Genomic DNA, 15,041 nt, shown 5'->3' with positions numbered 1-15,041 from the left:
TAATAATTTTCAGTAGAATCATGAATGAATTCAACAATATAACCAGCACCTAAAACATTCTTTTCATGATCTACAAGTATAGAATTTTTACTACTCTCCACATAAGCAAAATTCTTCTCATTCGGAATAGTGGGAGTATCATAAGAAACTCGAATACTATAAATTGTTTCCACATTAAAAGAGTGATGTTCAGAAAAAGGGTAATCATAATCATGCCAAGTTTTATAAATATAATCATATCTACTTTTTATAGCATAAGTATCATCACAATAATCATCATAAGTAGGAGGCATGCTATCATCATAATAAATTTGCTCATCAAAACTTGGGAGGCTAAAAATATCATCTTCATTAAACGTAGCATCCCCAAGCTTGGGACAAACATGAATTGCAGCAAATATATTCTCAAAAACATCATCTTCATCAAACATAGCATCCTAGAGCTTGGGCCTTTTCATATCATAAGCATAATCACTCTCATCATTAAAGTATGGATAGCACCAATAGTATAGCAATTATCACCATCACAATGAGTAATAGGAGCAACATCATTTGGGAGAGATACCTTTCTACCTTTGCTTCTCCATTTTTTCTTTTTCTTCTTCACATCGTGTGTGGGTTCAATCCTCTTTTTGGAGCTCCTTATTAATGAGATTGGTTGAATAGAAGGCTCCTCCTCGTTACCTGATTCATCATAAGAAATAATAGGAGAATATTGGGAAGTCTCTTCCCTTTCATTAGTATTCTCTTCATCTTCTATCTGTTTTCTTTTCTTTATGTAGTTGGCAATATAAGGATTTTCAATGCAATTCACCGCACAATACATATAAATTTCTTCTAGATCAATATCGAGGAGTTTCTCGAGGTTATATTCTGGAATAAACTTAGTTTGACGTTTCAATTCTTCATAACCCAAAAGCAGACTAAGTTCATTATGATGTGCTAGGGAAATCAAGTCATCACAATTTTTGGACACGATTCGATCATGAAACAATTTGCATTTGATATTTAAATGACCATGTTCATTGCAAAGTTCACAAGTATGGCTAAGATATTTTGAATTTTCAGCACTAACATTTAGCCTTTCTTGCAACCATTTAGTTTCTAAATGCTTATGCCTCTTGCAATATCTATCTTCCCTATTTGGTGTGTACTTGCAAACCCAATGCACTCCACAAAAATTGACATGTTTATAGGAGACATTTTCATCATAACTAGTGCAATCATCATTAGTACTATGGATATTCAAGGAGTTCGTACTAACAACATTGCAATCATGCTCATCATTCAAAAATTTAGTGCCAAACATTTTATAGACTTCTTCTTCTAGCACTTGAGCACAATTTTCCTTTCCATCATTCTCACGAAAGATATTAAAAAGATGAAGCGTATGAGACAAACTCAATTCCATTTTTTTGTAGTTTTCTTTTATAGAATAAACTAATGATAAAACAAGAAACTAAAAGATTCGATTGCAAGATCTAAAGATATACCTTCAAGCACTCACCTCCCCGGCAACGGCGCCAGAAAAGAGCTTGATGTCTACTACGCAACCTTCTCCTTGTAGACGTTGTTGGGCCTCCAACTGCAGAGGTTTGTAGGACAGTTGCAAATTTCCCTCAAGTGGATGATCTAAGGCTTATCAATCCGTGGGAGGCATTGGATGAAGATGGTCTCTCTCAAACAACCCTGCAACCAAATAACAAAGAGTCTCTTGTGTCCCCAACACACCCAATACAATGGTAAATTGTATAGGTGCACTAGTTCTGCGAAGAGATGGTGATACAAGTGCAATATGGATAGTAGATATAGGTTTTTGTAATCTGAAAATATAAAAACAGCAAGGTAACTAATGATAAAAGTGAGCGTAAACGGTATTGCAATGCTAGGAAACAAGGCCTAAGGTTCATACTTTCACTAGTGCAAGTTCTCTCAACAACAATAACATAATTGGATCATATAACTATCCCTCAACATTCAACAAAGAGTCACTCCAAAGTCACTAATAGCGGAGAACAAACGAAGAGATTATGGTAGGATACGAAACCACCTCAAAGTTATTCTTTCTGATCGATCTATTCAAGAGTCCGTAGTAAAATAACATGAAGCTATTCTTTTCGTTCGATCCATCATAGAGTTCGTACTAGAATAACACCTTAAGACACAAATCAACTAAAACCCTAATGTCACCTAGATACTCCATTGTCACCTCAAGTATCCGTGGGTATGATTATACGATATGCATCACACAATCTCAGATTCATCTATTCAACCAACACAAAGTACTTCAAAGAGTGCCCCAAAGTTTCTACCGGAGAGTCAAGACGAAAACGTGTGCCAACCCCTATGCATAGGTTCATGGGCGGAACCTGCAAGTTGATCACCAAAACATACATCAAGTGGATCACGTGATATCCCATTGTCACCACAGATAAGCACGGCAAGACATACATCAAGTGTTCTCAAATCCTTAAAAACTCAATCCAATAAGATAACTTCAAAGGGAAAACTCAATCCATTACAAGAGAGTAGAGGGGGAGAAAGATCATAAGATCCAACTATAATAGCAAAGCTTGCGATACATCAAGATCGTGCCGAATCAAGAACACGAGAGAGAGAGAGAGAGAGAGAGAGATCAAACACATAGCTACTGCTACATACCCTCAGCCTCGAGGGTGAACTACTCCCTCCTCGTCATGGAGAGCGCCGGGATGATGAAGATGGCCACCGGTGAGGGATCCCCCCTCCGGCAGGGTGCCGGAACAGGGTCCCGATTGGTTTTTGGTGGCTACAGAGGCTTGCGGCGGCGGAACTCCCGATCTATTCTGTTCCCCGATGGTTTTAGGGTATATGGAGATATATAGGCGAAAGAAGTCGGTAAGGGGGGCCACGAGGGGCCCACGAGGGTGGAGGGCGCGCCCCTGCCTCGTGTTCTCCTCGTTGATCCCGTGACGTGCACTCCAAGTCTCCCGTATTGCTTCCTTTCCAAATTTAACTTTTCCGAAGGTTTCATTCCGGTTGGACTCCGTTTGATATTCCTTTTCTGCGAAACACTGAAACAAAGAAAAAAACAGGAACTAGCACTGGGCTCTGGGTCAATAGGTCAGTCCCAAAAATCATATAAAAGTGCTTAGTAAAGCCCATTAATCATCCAAAACAGAATATAATATAGCATGAAGCAATCAAAAATTATAGCTACGTTGGAGACTTATTAGCAGGATGACCTAGACGGACTTGAAGAGGAGCGCGATGTTGCTAAGGCTCGTTCTGCATTTTACCAACAACAGGCTAGGCGTTACCAAAGCAGAGAAGTGCGGGCTAAGACATACAGTGTCGAAGAACTCGTTTTACGCCTCCTGGAAAAGAAAGGACAAGCTCAAACTTAAATGGGAGGGCCCCTTCATCATAGATGAAGTCCTTACTAGAGGAGCCTATCGCCTCCGCAATGCAGCAGATAATCGCCTTGAGCCGAACCCATGGAACGCTGCCGGCTCCGCAGATTCTACGCATAGTTCGGCCTTCTCAGGTTTCACTTTGACTAGGTTTTTTCCTTTTTTCCTCTCTTTTTTGTTTTTCCTTTCCCTTCTCAATGTATGTTCGGATCAACCATATTATTCGGGGTACACATCTTTAAATGTATACACCCCACCATACATGGGGGATTCTCTAACGAAGCATATTATTAAAAGCTTATAAGCTTTCTTGTCCATATCGGTTGTTTCTATACAACTTTTGCCATTTTATGCACCTCTATGACTTAAGTTTTTGCCAAGCTGAGTTGCCTCGCTCCTTTGTTTATACCCTACGTTCCCGATTGTTCGACTAGGGCGTAAAGGGAGTACCTCTGCGATTGTTACAACCGGGTTATCCGAATCTGTACCTCAGACGGGTGAAGCCGAAGGCTAGCGTTCTTAAGGGAATAATTGGTCGGCAAGTAAGCGATGGACTGTTTTCTGGAACAAATACGGAATTGGCTGCCTGTAAAAGCCTAGGCATGCAAACTTTAGTATGCCAACCCAAGGAAAGGAACCCCTAACGGAACTATTTTCCTTGGAAGATGTTTCTTACATTAAAAAGTAATATAACATAACTCCCCGAACACATTTTTGTCTGTTCGACCAATATGACCGGATTGCCTGATTTCCGAAGATACTAAACGTTTCTTAGTTAAACATAGTATACGGAAACACTCCAACTTCTTGGTTCGGAGGTGGAAGCCGAAGGTCTGCGACGACAAATTTTTTACAAGTTCGGCGGGAGATAAGTTCGGTCATAAAGTATATTGATACTTAGAATCGAACGCTTACTCTCTTTCTAGGCGATCTATAATGCTGTCCAGCTTACAATCTTCTTGCGAATATTTCGCTGCTATCATTACTTGGTCATATACCAAGTTTACAGGAATTTCCTTCCCATCCGGTCCACGAGGTCCAACTCGGGCCATATGATTCGGATCAAGTCCGGTGTAGCGTGTATTCACCATGGCCCATGCCTCTCGTGCACCTTCCCGGCATGCAGACGTCTTCCATAGCTCGAAGCCACGCCGAGCACCCTTAAACAGGTCCTCCAACCCTTCCATATGTTGGGGAACACAGTAATTTCAAAAAAGTTCCTACGATCACGCAAGATCTATCTATGTGATGCATAGCACCGAGAGGGGAGAGTGTTGTCTACGTACCCTCGTAGACCGAAAGCGGAAGCGTTATGACAACGTGGTTGATGTAGTCGTACGTCTTCACGATCCTACCGATTGTAGCACCGAAGTTATGGCACCTCCGCGATCTGCACACGTTCAGCTCGGTGACGTCCCACGATCGAACTCTAGATTCAGCTGAGGTTGAGGGAGTGTTTCGTCAGCACGACAGCGTGATGATGGTGATGATGAAGTTACCGGCACAAGGCTTCGCCTAAGCACTACGACGATATGACCGAGGTGGAATATGGTGGAGGAGGGCACCACACATGGCTAAACAATCAACTTGTGTGTTCTAGGGTGCCCCCTGCCCCCGTATATAAAGGAGCAAGGGGGGAGGCCGACCGACCATCATGGGAGCGCCAAGGGGGGAGGAATCCTCCTCCTAGTAGGAGTAGGATTCCTCCTTTTCTAGTCCAACTAGGAGGAGAAGGAAGGGAGGGGGAGGGAGAGGGAAAGAGGGGCCGCGCCCCCCTTCCTAGTCCAATTCGGACTTCCTTGGGGGGGGGGGGGGCGCCACCTCCTGGCAGCAGCCCTCTCTCTCCCATAAAGCCCACTAAGGGCACAATATCTTCCGTGGGGGGGGGGGGTTCCGGTAACCCTCCGGCACTCCGGTTTTATCCGAAACCTCCCAGAACACTTCCAGTGTCCGAACATAGCCGTCCAATATATCAATCTTTATGTCTCGTCCATTTCGAGACTCCTTGGCATGTCCGTGATCACGTCTGGGGCTCCGAACAACCTTCGGTACATCAAAACACATAAACTCATAATACCGATCGTCATCGAACTTTAAGCGTGCAGACCCTATGGGTTCGAGAACTATGTAGACATGACCGAGACTCACTTCCGGTCAATAACCAATAGCGGAACCTGGATGCTCATATTGGTTCCTACATATTCTACGAAGATCTTTATCGGTCAAACCGCATAACAACATACGTTGTTCCCTTTGTCATCGGTATGTTACTTGCCCGAGATTCGATCGTCGGTATCTCAATACCTAGTTCAATCTCGTTACCGGCAAGTCTCTTTACTCGTTCTGTAATGCATCATCCCACAACTAACTCATTAGTTACATTGCTTGCAAGGCTTATAGTGATGTGCATTACCGAGAGGGCGCAGAGATACCTCTTCGTAACACGGAGTGACAAATCCTAATCTCGATCTATGCCAACCCAACAAACACCATCGGAGACACCTGTAGAGAATCTTTATAATCACCCAGTTAAGTTGTGACGTTTGATAGCACACTATGAGTTCCTTTGGTATTCGGGAGTTGCATAATCTCATAGTCATAGGAACATGTATAAGTTATGAAGAAAGCAATAGCAATAAACTAAACGATAAAATCGCTAAGCTAACGGATGGGTCAAGTCAATCACATCATTCTATAATGATGTGATCCCGTTCATCAAATTACAACACATGTCTGTGGCTAGCAAACTTAACCATCTTTGATTAACGAGCTAGTCAAAGTAGAGGCATACAAGTGACACTCTGTTTGTCTATATATTCACACATGTATTAAGTTTCCGGTTAATACAATTCTAGCATGAATAATAAACATTCATCATGATATAAGGAAATATAAATAACAACTTTATTATTGCCTCTAGGGCATATTTCCTTCAGTCTCCCACTTGCACTAGAGTCAATAATCTAGATTACATTGTAATGATTCTAAAACCCATGGAGTCTTGGTGCTGATCATGTTTTGCTCGTGAGAGAGGCTTAGTCAACGGGTCTACAACATTCAGATCTGTGTGTATCTTGCAAATCTCTATGTCCCCTTCCAACACTTGATGACAGATGGAATTGAAGCATTTCTTGATGTGCTTGGTTCTCTTGTGAAATCTGGATTCCTTCGCCAAGGCAATTGCTCCAGTATTGTCACAAAAGATTTTCATTGGACCCGATGCACTAGGTATGACACCTAGATCGGATATGAACTCCTTCATCCAGACTCCTTCATTTGCTGCTTCCGAAGCAGCTATGTATTCTGCTTCACACGTAGTCCCGCCACGACGCTCTTCTTAGAACTGCACCAACTGACAGCCCTACCATTCAATATAAACACGTATCCGGTTTGCGACTTAGAATCATCCGGATCAGTGTCAAAGTTTGCATCGACGTAACCATTTACGATGAGCTCTTTGTCACCTCCATAAACGAGAAACATATCCTTTGTCCTTTTCAGGTATTTCAGGATGTTCTTGACCGCTGTCCAGTGATCCACTCCTGGATTACTTTGGTACCTCCCTACTATACTTATAGCAAGGCACACATCAGGTCTGGTACACAGCATTGCATACATGATAGAACCTATGGCTGAAGCATAGGGAATGACTTTCATTTTCTCTCTCTCTTTTGCAGTGGTCGGGCATGGAGTCTCACTCAACTTCACACCTTGCAACACAGGGAAGAACCCTTTCTTTGACTGATCCATTTTGAACTTCTTCAAAATCTTATCAAGGTATGTGCTTTGTGAAAGTCCAATTAAGCGTCTTGATCTATCTCTATAGATCTTGATGCCCAATATATAAGCAGCTTCACCTAGGTCTTTTATTGAAAAATTCTTATTCAAGTATCCTTTTAAGCTATCCAGAAATTCTGTATCATTTCCAATCAACAATATGTCATCCACATATAATATTAGAAATGCTACAGAGCTGCCACTCACTTTCTTGTAAATACAGGCTTCTCCAAAAGTCTGTATAAAACCATATGCTTTGATCACACTATCAAAACGTTTATTCCAACTCCGAGAGGCTTGCACCAGTCCATAAATGGATCGTTGGAGCTTGCACACTTTGTTAGCATCCTTTGGATCGACAAAACCTTCTGGTTGCATCATATACAACTCTTCTTCCAGAAATCCATTCAGGAATGCAGTTTTGACATCCATTTGCCAAATTTCATAATCATAAAATGCGGCAATTGCTAACATGATTCGGACAGACTTAAGCATCGCTACGGGTGAGAAAGTCTCATCGTAGTCAACTCCTTGAACTTGTCGAAAACCTTTCGCAACAAGTCGAGCTTTGAAGACAGTAACATTACCATCAGCGTCAGTCTTCTTCTTGAAGATCCATTTATTCTCGATGGCTTGCCGATCATCGGGCAAGTCAACCAAAGTCGACACTTTGTTGTTATACATGGATCCCATCTCAGATTTCATGGCCTCAAGCCATTTCGCGGAATCTGGGCTCATTATCGCTTCCTCATAGTTCGTAGGTTCATTATGGTCTAGTAACACTACTAGGGAAAACCTTATACACAGAATCTTACAAGTAGCGCGTGTTAAAATGAGGCGCTACTGCTACTTAGCAGTAGCGCGTTGACATAAAGGGCTCTACTGCTATCCACTTAGCAGTAGCGCGGCAGGAATAAAACGCGCTACTACTATAATTGCCACACCGTTTCCGACATGCTAGGTATAGTAGTAGCGCCCTTCTACAAACCGCGCTACTGCTATAAAATTAGTAGCAGCGCACTTTTAGGGTAGGGCTGTACTGCTGAGTTTGAACTTGTCCACAGGACGGGCCTAGCTTAGCAGTAGCGGGTTTGTGAGGAGCGCGCTGCTGCTACGGATTTTAGCAGCAGCGCGTTTTTGTTTCCCACGCTATTTCTAAAGCTATTTTGACCTAACCCCCTGCGCGGGCTTCCCTCCTCTGCTTCCTCCCCATATTCCCCACTCTCTCTTCTCCCCCTCGTCGCCTCCTCCGGAGCCCCTGCCCTCGCCCTCGCCGGAGCCCCTGCCCTCGCTCTCCGCCGGAGTCTGCCCTCGATGTCGCCGCACGCCTGTGCCTCCTCCTCCTCGACCTCGACCTTGCCGGAGCCCCTGCCCTCGCTCTCCGCCGCCGTCTCCCTCGACCCGCCTCGTCGCCGTCTCCCCCGACCCCGCCTCGCCGCCGTCTTCCCCGACCCCGCCTCGTCGCGCCTCGGTGCCGCCGTCTCCCCGACCCCATCTCTTTTTTTTTCTTTTTTTTTCACTGTAGTTTTTTATATTGTATAATGTAGTTTTTTTTACTGTTTTTAGTAAGTGTTTAAAATAATTAGTAAGTAAATTAATAAACTAGTTGAACTAGTTTAGTTTTAGTAAGAACTAGTTGAATTAATACAACTAATGTATTTTTAGTAAGAAAATTAATATAACTCGTTGAACTAGTTTATTTTTAGAAAGAACTAGTTTATTTCTATTTATAGTAAGTTTATATTTAGTAAGAACTAGTTGAATTAATAGAACTAGTTGAACATGTCACATTTGTTGTTATTTTTTTAGTTTAAGCAATTATTCCCGCATCGACGTCGTTACCCATCGTTCGCTACGGTTTTAGTTGTATTAGTGATGTTATATGTATGATACTATTCAGGATGTATTAGTTATAACTTATAGGGTTTTTCTTTTTGCAGAAATCAAGGAACCCCTCCATCATCCCCGCCGTCGTCCCCGTCACCGACCCCCTCCGACCTCGAGGTGAGACCAGCCAAACATGTATATCTTGTGTTGCTCAAATAGGATATGTGGTTGTCCAAGTGGCCGGTCATGTTCAGGTTACACCTCCGAGTGGCCTATGTTTTGCTGGAGTTTTGATTAATTTCTGTTCCGGCAAATTTCAAGCGCTCGATATGTCCTGTTTTAGCAAAGGTCATGCCGGAATTTTCCGTGGATTTTGGCATGACTTGTGCTAGAATATGTAGGAATTATCGAGTGGCCTGGATTTTCTAGAAAGATGATTAAACGATATTTCGGGTTGACTTTAAGTCTGTCGAGGCCGAAGAATCCCGACTATTGTCGTGGGGGTCGTTTCTCCTTCTTCTCCAGGTGCTAGACAATTTTGTGTAATGCACTAGGGCAAAGGAGGAGTAACGACCATCACCGACGGTCGCAAATGTCAGAGAGGAATCAGTGAGGGAGAGTCTCCACCATATATGAGAGGACGACGAATCCCGACTGTTGTCGTGGGGGTAGCTTCTCTTTCGTTCCCGTGTGCTGGACAATTTGGTGTAATGCACTCAGGAACGAAAGGAGGAGCTACCATCACCGACTGTCGAATATATACACCACGTGAGCTGAGAGTTTTCAAGAAAAGACTCGACAAACTGATAGTCAACCCGTGATGAATAATAATGTTCTAATTTAGTTTTTGTGTACATATATTTAATTGTACAAGTTTAATCTTTGAATTATGAACATAGGAAATGTCGTACTCGGACGACGAAAGTCTCCCTGGGGAGTGCGACTGGTGCCACGATGATCGAGGTATGTGCGACAGGTTCCTTGATCTGGACGAAGATCGACGCTTCAGCATTAAGCTCGAGGAGACCTTTGATGTTGAAATGGTACGCAACGATGACATGTGTTTTTTCGTAATTAAGCACGACTTCAACTATTTCAACGTGTACTTTTCATCTTTTGCAATTCGACTAGCTTATCCCATGCTATGCAAGACGCTATGTCTTGGAGAGGATGGGTTTTGAAGACCATGAAAGTATGGAAACAAAGAAAATTCACCTAAGGACCCATCATGGTATGGATTTTGAAGTAAATATGTACAATTCTGAGAGCGTAACCCATCTCGGTTGCAAGAATTGGGAAGCACTTTGCGAGATGTATGGTTTTTATGAGGGTATGCTTGTCACCATGGATCTTGGTGATCCTGACACCGCCGAAGACAATTTGGACATTTGGGTCCTTGTTAATATGCTTCCAATTCTTCCCCTATGTGAGCTTCTCAAACATAGCTATTAAGTAATTTATATTGTTTATTTCAAAATAGTTGACAACTTATTTCCATTGATAGCTTACTTTCATTCTTCAAAGAATGTGCGGAAGATGGTAGACAGAACCAACTACACCGAAGGCTCTGAGTTAACTTATCAGGAGAAAAGTCATCTGGTCGCATATTGTACTGATCTTGAGAATTACAATGCCTTTTATCGAACTCCTCCAAATTATGGTCAATATGTGCCACTAGTGCATGTGTTGAACCACGATAACTTCCATGGAGATATCCTGGTAAGATTTTTTTACTATTACGACATCCGTGCATCTTTTGCATACTTCTAAAACTGAACTACATTGCTAACTACGAAGTTATTACTATGTTTTTCAACAGAAAATCCCAATGGATTGTGTGCCTCATTTGATGTACAAGAATGGCCGCCTTGATGTTTTGAACATACAGCCAGGTCATCCTACGAGTCTCACCTGTCCATATCGGATTTCCAAAACCGGTGAACACATGGTAATCAAAGAATGGAAAAAATGTATGGACAGTCGTAAGGAGGTTCTTGGAAGCAAGATTGTGCGAAAGGCAAGAATTGGAGACAGGATAATCTCCATTCTCCATAATGGAGAGTTAGGGGCTATCATGTTTTATGCTATTTTACCTAGGAGAAGGTAGTAGATCCTAGCTAATACTCATGATCATGTGCTAAGGTAGTAGGTCCTAAGATAATGTAGTAGGTCCTATGAGGTACAATATGTTTATGAGAGTTGATGATGATGAGTAGTTGTGATTATGTCTAGTAACCAACTTGTATGTGATGTCTCATTGATGAAAACGATGATCATGAGGAGGTGTTATATGACAATGATGTATTATGATGATAAGTTGTTAATGATATGATGACGATGATGATATATTATATCATTGGGTGAAAGAACCGCGAATTAGTTTCAAGTGGATGTCCATCCACTTGAAACTAGTCCACGGTTCTTTCTCCCAGTGATGTAATAACTCATTATGATGTAAAATCATTCTCTAAATTGCTGTGGTATGAAAACTTGTATAAAGGTGTATGCATACAACATGAAATAAAAAAGAAATACGGAATAATAGTAGTAGCGCATTCTAGGAGAAGCACTACTACTAATTACCAGTAGCGCTCATACCACAAAGCGCTGCTACTAAGTCGATATAGCAGTAGCACCTTACTAGTAGCGCCGCACCCCGCGCTACTGATAGGCTTTAAACACGCACTACTGCAAGCGTTTTCCCTAGTAGTGTAACATAATGTCTAGAACAGGATTACCGTACCACTCTGGTGCGGATCTTCCTCTGGTAGACCTACGAGGTTCAGCAGTAACTTGATCTGAAGTTTCATGATCACTATCATTAGCTTCCTCACTAATTGGTGTAGGAATCACTGGAACTGATTTCTGTGATGAACTACTTTCTAGTTCGGGAGCAGGTACAATTACCTCATCAAGTTCTACTTTCCTCCCACTCACTTCTTTTGAGAGAAACTCCTTCTCTAGAAAGGATCCATTCTTAGCAACGAATATCTTGCCTTAGGATCTGTGATAGAAGGTGTACCCAACAGTCTCCTTTGGGTATCCTATGAAGACACATTTCTCCGATTTGGGTTCGATCTTATCAGGTTGAAGCTTTTTCACATAAGAATCGCATCCCCAAACTTTCAGAAACGACAACTTGGGTTTCTTGCCAAACCATAGTTCATAAGGTGTCGTCTCAACGGATTTAGATGGTGCCCTATTTAACATGAATGCAGCCGTCTCTAAAGCATAACCCCAAAACGATAGCGTTAAATCAGTAAGAGACATCATAGATCGCACATATCTAATAAAGTGCGGTTTCGACGTTCGGACACACCATTACGCTGTGGTGTTCCAGGTGGCGTGAGTTGCGAAACTATTCCGCATTGTTTCAAATGAAGAAAAAACTCGTAACTCAAATATTCTCCTCCACGATCGATCGCAGACACTTATTTTCTTGTTATGATGATTTTCCACTTCACTCTGAAATTCTTTGAACTTTTCAAATGTTTCAGAGTTATGTTTCATCAAGTAGATATACCCATATCTGCTCAAATCATCTGCGAAGGTCAGAAAATAATGATACCCGTCGCGAGCATCAACACTCATCGGACCGCATACATCGGTATGTATTATTTCCAACAAGTCTGTTGCTCGCTCCATAGTTCCGGAGAACGGAGGCTTAGTCATCTTGCCTATGAGGCATGGTTTGCAAGTATCAAGTGATTCATAATCAAGCGATTCCAAAAGCCCATTAGCATGGAGTTTCTTCATGCGCTTTACAGCAATATGACCTAAACGGCAGTGCCACAAATAAGTTGCACTATCATTATTCAACTTATATCTTTTGGCTTCAATACTATGAATATGTGTATTACTACTATCGAGATTCAACCAAAATAGACCACTCATCAAGGGTGCATGACCATAAAAGATATTACTCATATAAATAGAACAACCATTATTCTCTGATTTAAATGAATAACCATCTCGCATCAAACAAGATCCAGAAATAATGTTCATGCTCAACGCTGGCACCCAATAACAATTATTCAGGTCTAAAACTAATCCCGAAGGTAGTTGTAGAGGTAGCGTGCCGACCGCGATCACACCGACTTTGGAACCATTTCCCACGCACATCGTCACCTCGTCCTTAGCCAATCTACGCTTAATCCATAGCCCAAGTTACAAAACCAGTATCAAATACCCAGGCGCTACTATGAGCATTAGTTAAGTACACATCAATAACATGTATATCAAATATACCTTTCACTTTGCCATCCTTCTTATCTGCCAAATACTTGTTACAGTTCCACTTCCAGTGACCAGTCCCTTTGCAGTAGAAGCAGTCAGTTGCAGGCTTAGGTCCAGACTTGGGCTTCTTCACTTGAGCAGCAACTTGCTTGTCGTTCTTCTTGAAGTTCCCTTTCTTCCCTTTGCCCTTCTTCTTGAAACTGGTGGTCTTCTTGACCATCAACACTTTGATGCTCCTTCTTGATTTCTACCTCCGCAGCTTTTACCATCGCGAAGAGCTCGGGAATTGTCTTGTCCATCCCTTGCATATTATAGTTCATCACGAAGCTTTTGTAGCTTGGTGGCAATGATTGAAGAACTTTGTCAATGACACTATCATTAGGAAGATTAACTCCCAGTGGAGTGAAGTGGTTGTGGTACCCAGACATTCTGAGTATATGTTCACTGACAGAACTATTCTCCTCCATCTTGCAGCTATAGAACTTATTGGAGACTTCATATCTCTCAATCCGGGCATTTGCTTGAAATATTAACTTCAACTCCTGGAACACTCATATGCTCCATGACGTTCAAAACGTCGTTGAAGTCCCGGTTCTAAGCCGTAAAGCATGGCACACTGAGCTATCGAGTAGTCATCAGCTTTGGTCTGCCAGACGTTCTTAACGTCGTCAGTAGCATCTGCATCAGGCCTGGCACCCAGCGGTGCTTCCAGGACGTAATTCTTCTGTGCAGCAATGAGGATAATCCTCAAGTTAAGAACTCCCACTTAGATAGACATCCTCTAATCATCTAAGTGATCACGTGATCCAAATCAACTAAACCATGTCCGATCATCACGTGAGATGGAGTAGTTTTCAATGGTGAACATCACTATGTTGATCATATCTACTATATGATTCACGCTCGACCTTTCGGTCTCAGTGTTCCGAGGCCATATCTGCATATGCTAGGCTCGTCAAGTTTAACCCGAGTATTCTGCGTGTGCAAAACTGGCTTGCACCCATTGTATGTGAACGTAGAGCTTATCCTGAGGGAGAACACTTATATCTTGAAATTTAGTGAGAGATCATCTTATAATGCTAGCGTTGAACTAAGCAAAATAAGATGCATAAAGGATAAACATCACATGCAATCAATATAAGTGATATGATATGGCCATCATCATCTTGTGCCTTTGATCTCCATCTCCAAAGCACCGTCATGATCACCATCGTCACCGGCTTGACACCTTGATCTCCATCGAAGCATCGTTGTCGTCTCGCCAACTATTGCTTCTACGACTATCGCTACCGCTTAGTGATAAAGTAAAAACAATTACATGGTGATTGCATTGCATACAATAAAGCGACAACCATATGGCTCCTGCCAGTTGCCGATAACTCTGTTACAAAACATGATCATCTCATACAATAAAATATAGCATCATGTCTTGACCATATCAGATCAGAACATGCCCTGCAAAAACTAGACGTCCTCTACTTTGTTGTTTAAAGTTTTGCGTGGCTGCTACGGGCTTAGCAAGAACCGTTCTTACCTACGCGTCAAAAACCACAACGATTTTTCGTCAAGTGTGCTGTTTTAACCGTCAACAAGGACCGGGCGTAGCCACACTCGATTCAACTAAAGTTGGAGAAACTGACACCCGCCAGCCACCTGTGTGCAAAGCACGTCGGTAGAACCAGTCTCGCGTAAGCGTACACGTAATGTCGGTCTGGGCCGCTTCATCCAACAATACCGCCGAATCAAAGTATGACATGCTGGTAAGCAGTATGAATATTATCCCCCACAACTCTTTGTGTTCTACTCGTG

The sequence above is a fragment of the Aegilops tauschii genome, chromosome 3 (genome assembly GCF_002575655.3).
Source record: "Aegilops tauschii subsp. strangulata cultivar AL8/78 chromosome 3, Aet v6.0, whole genome shotgun sequence".
NCBI classification, from domain to species: domain Eukaryota; kingdom Viridiplantae; phylum Streptophyta; class Magnoliopsida; order Poales; family Poaceae; genus Aegilops; species Aegilops tauschii.
The sequence above is the reverse complement of the archived record's forward strand: the minus strand, read 5'-3'. Positions refer to the sequence as shown.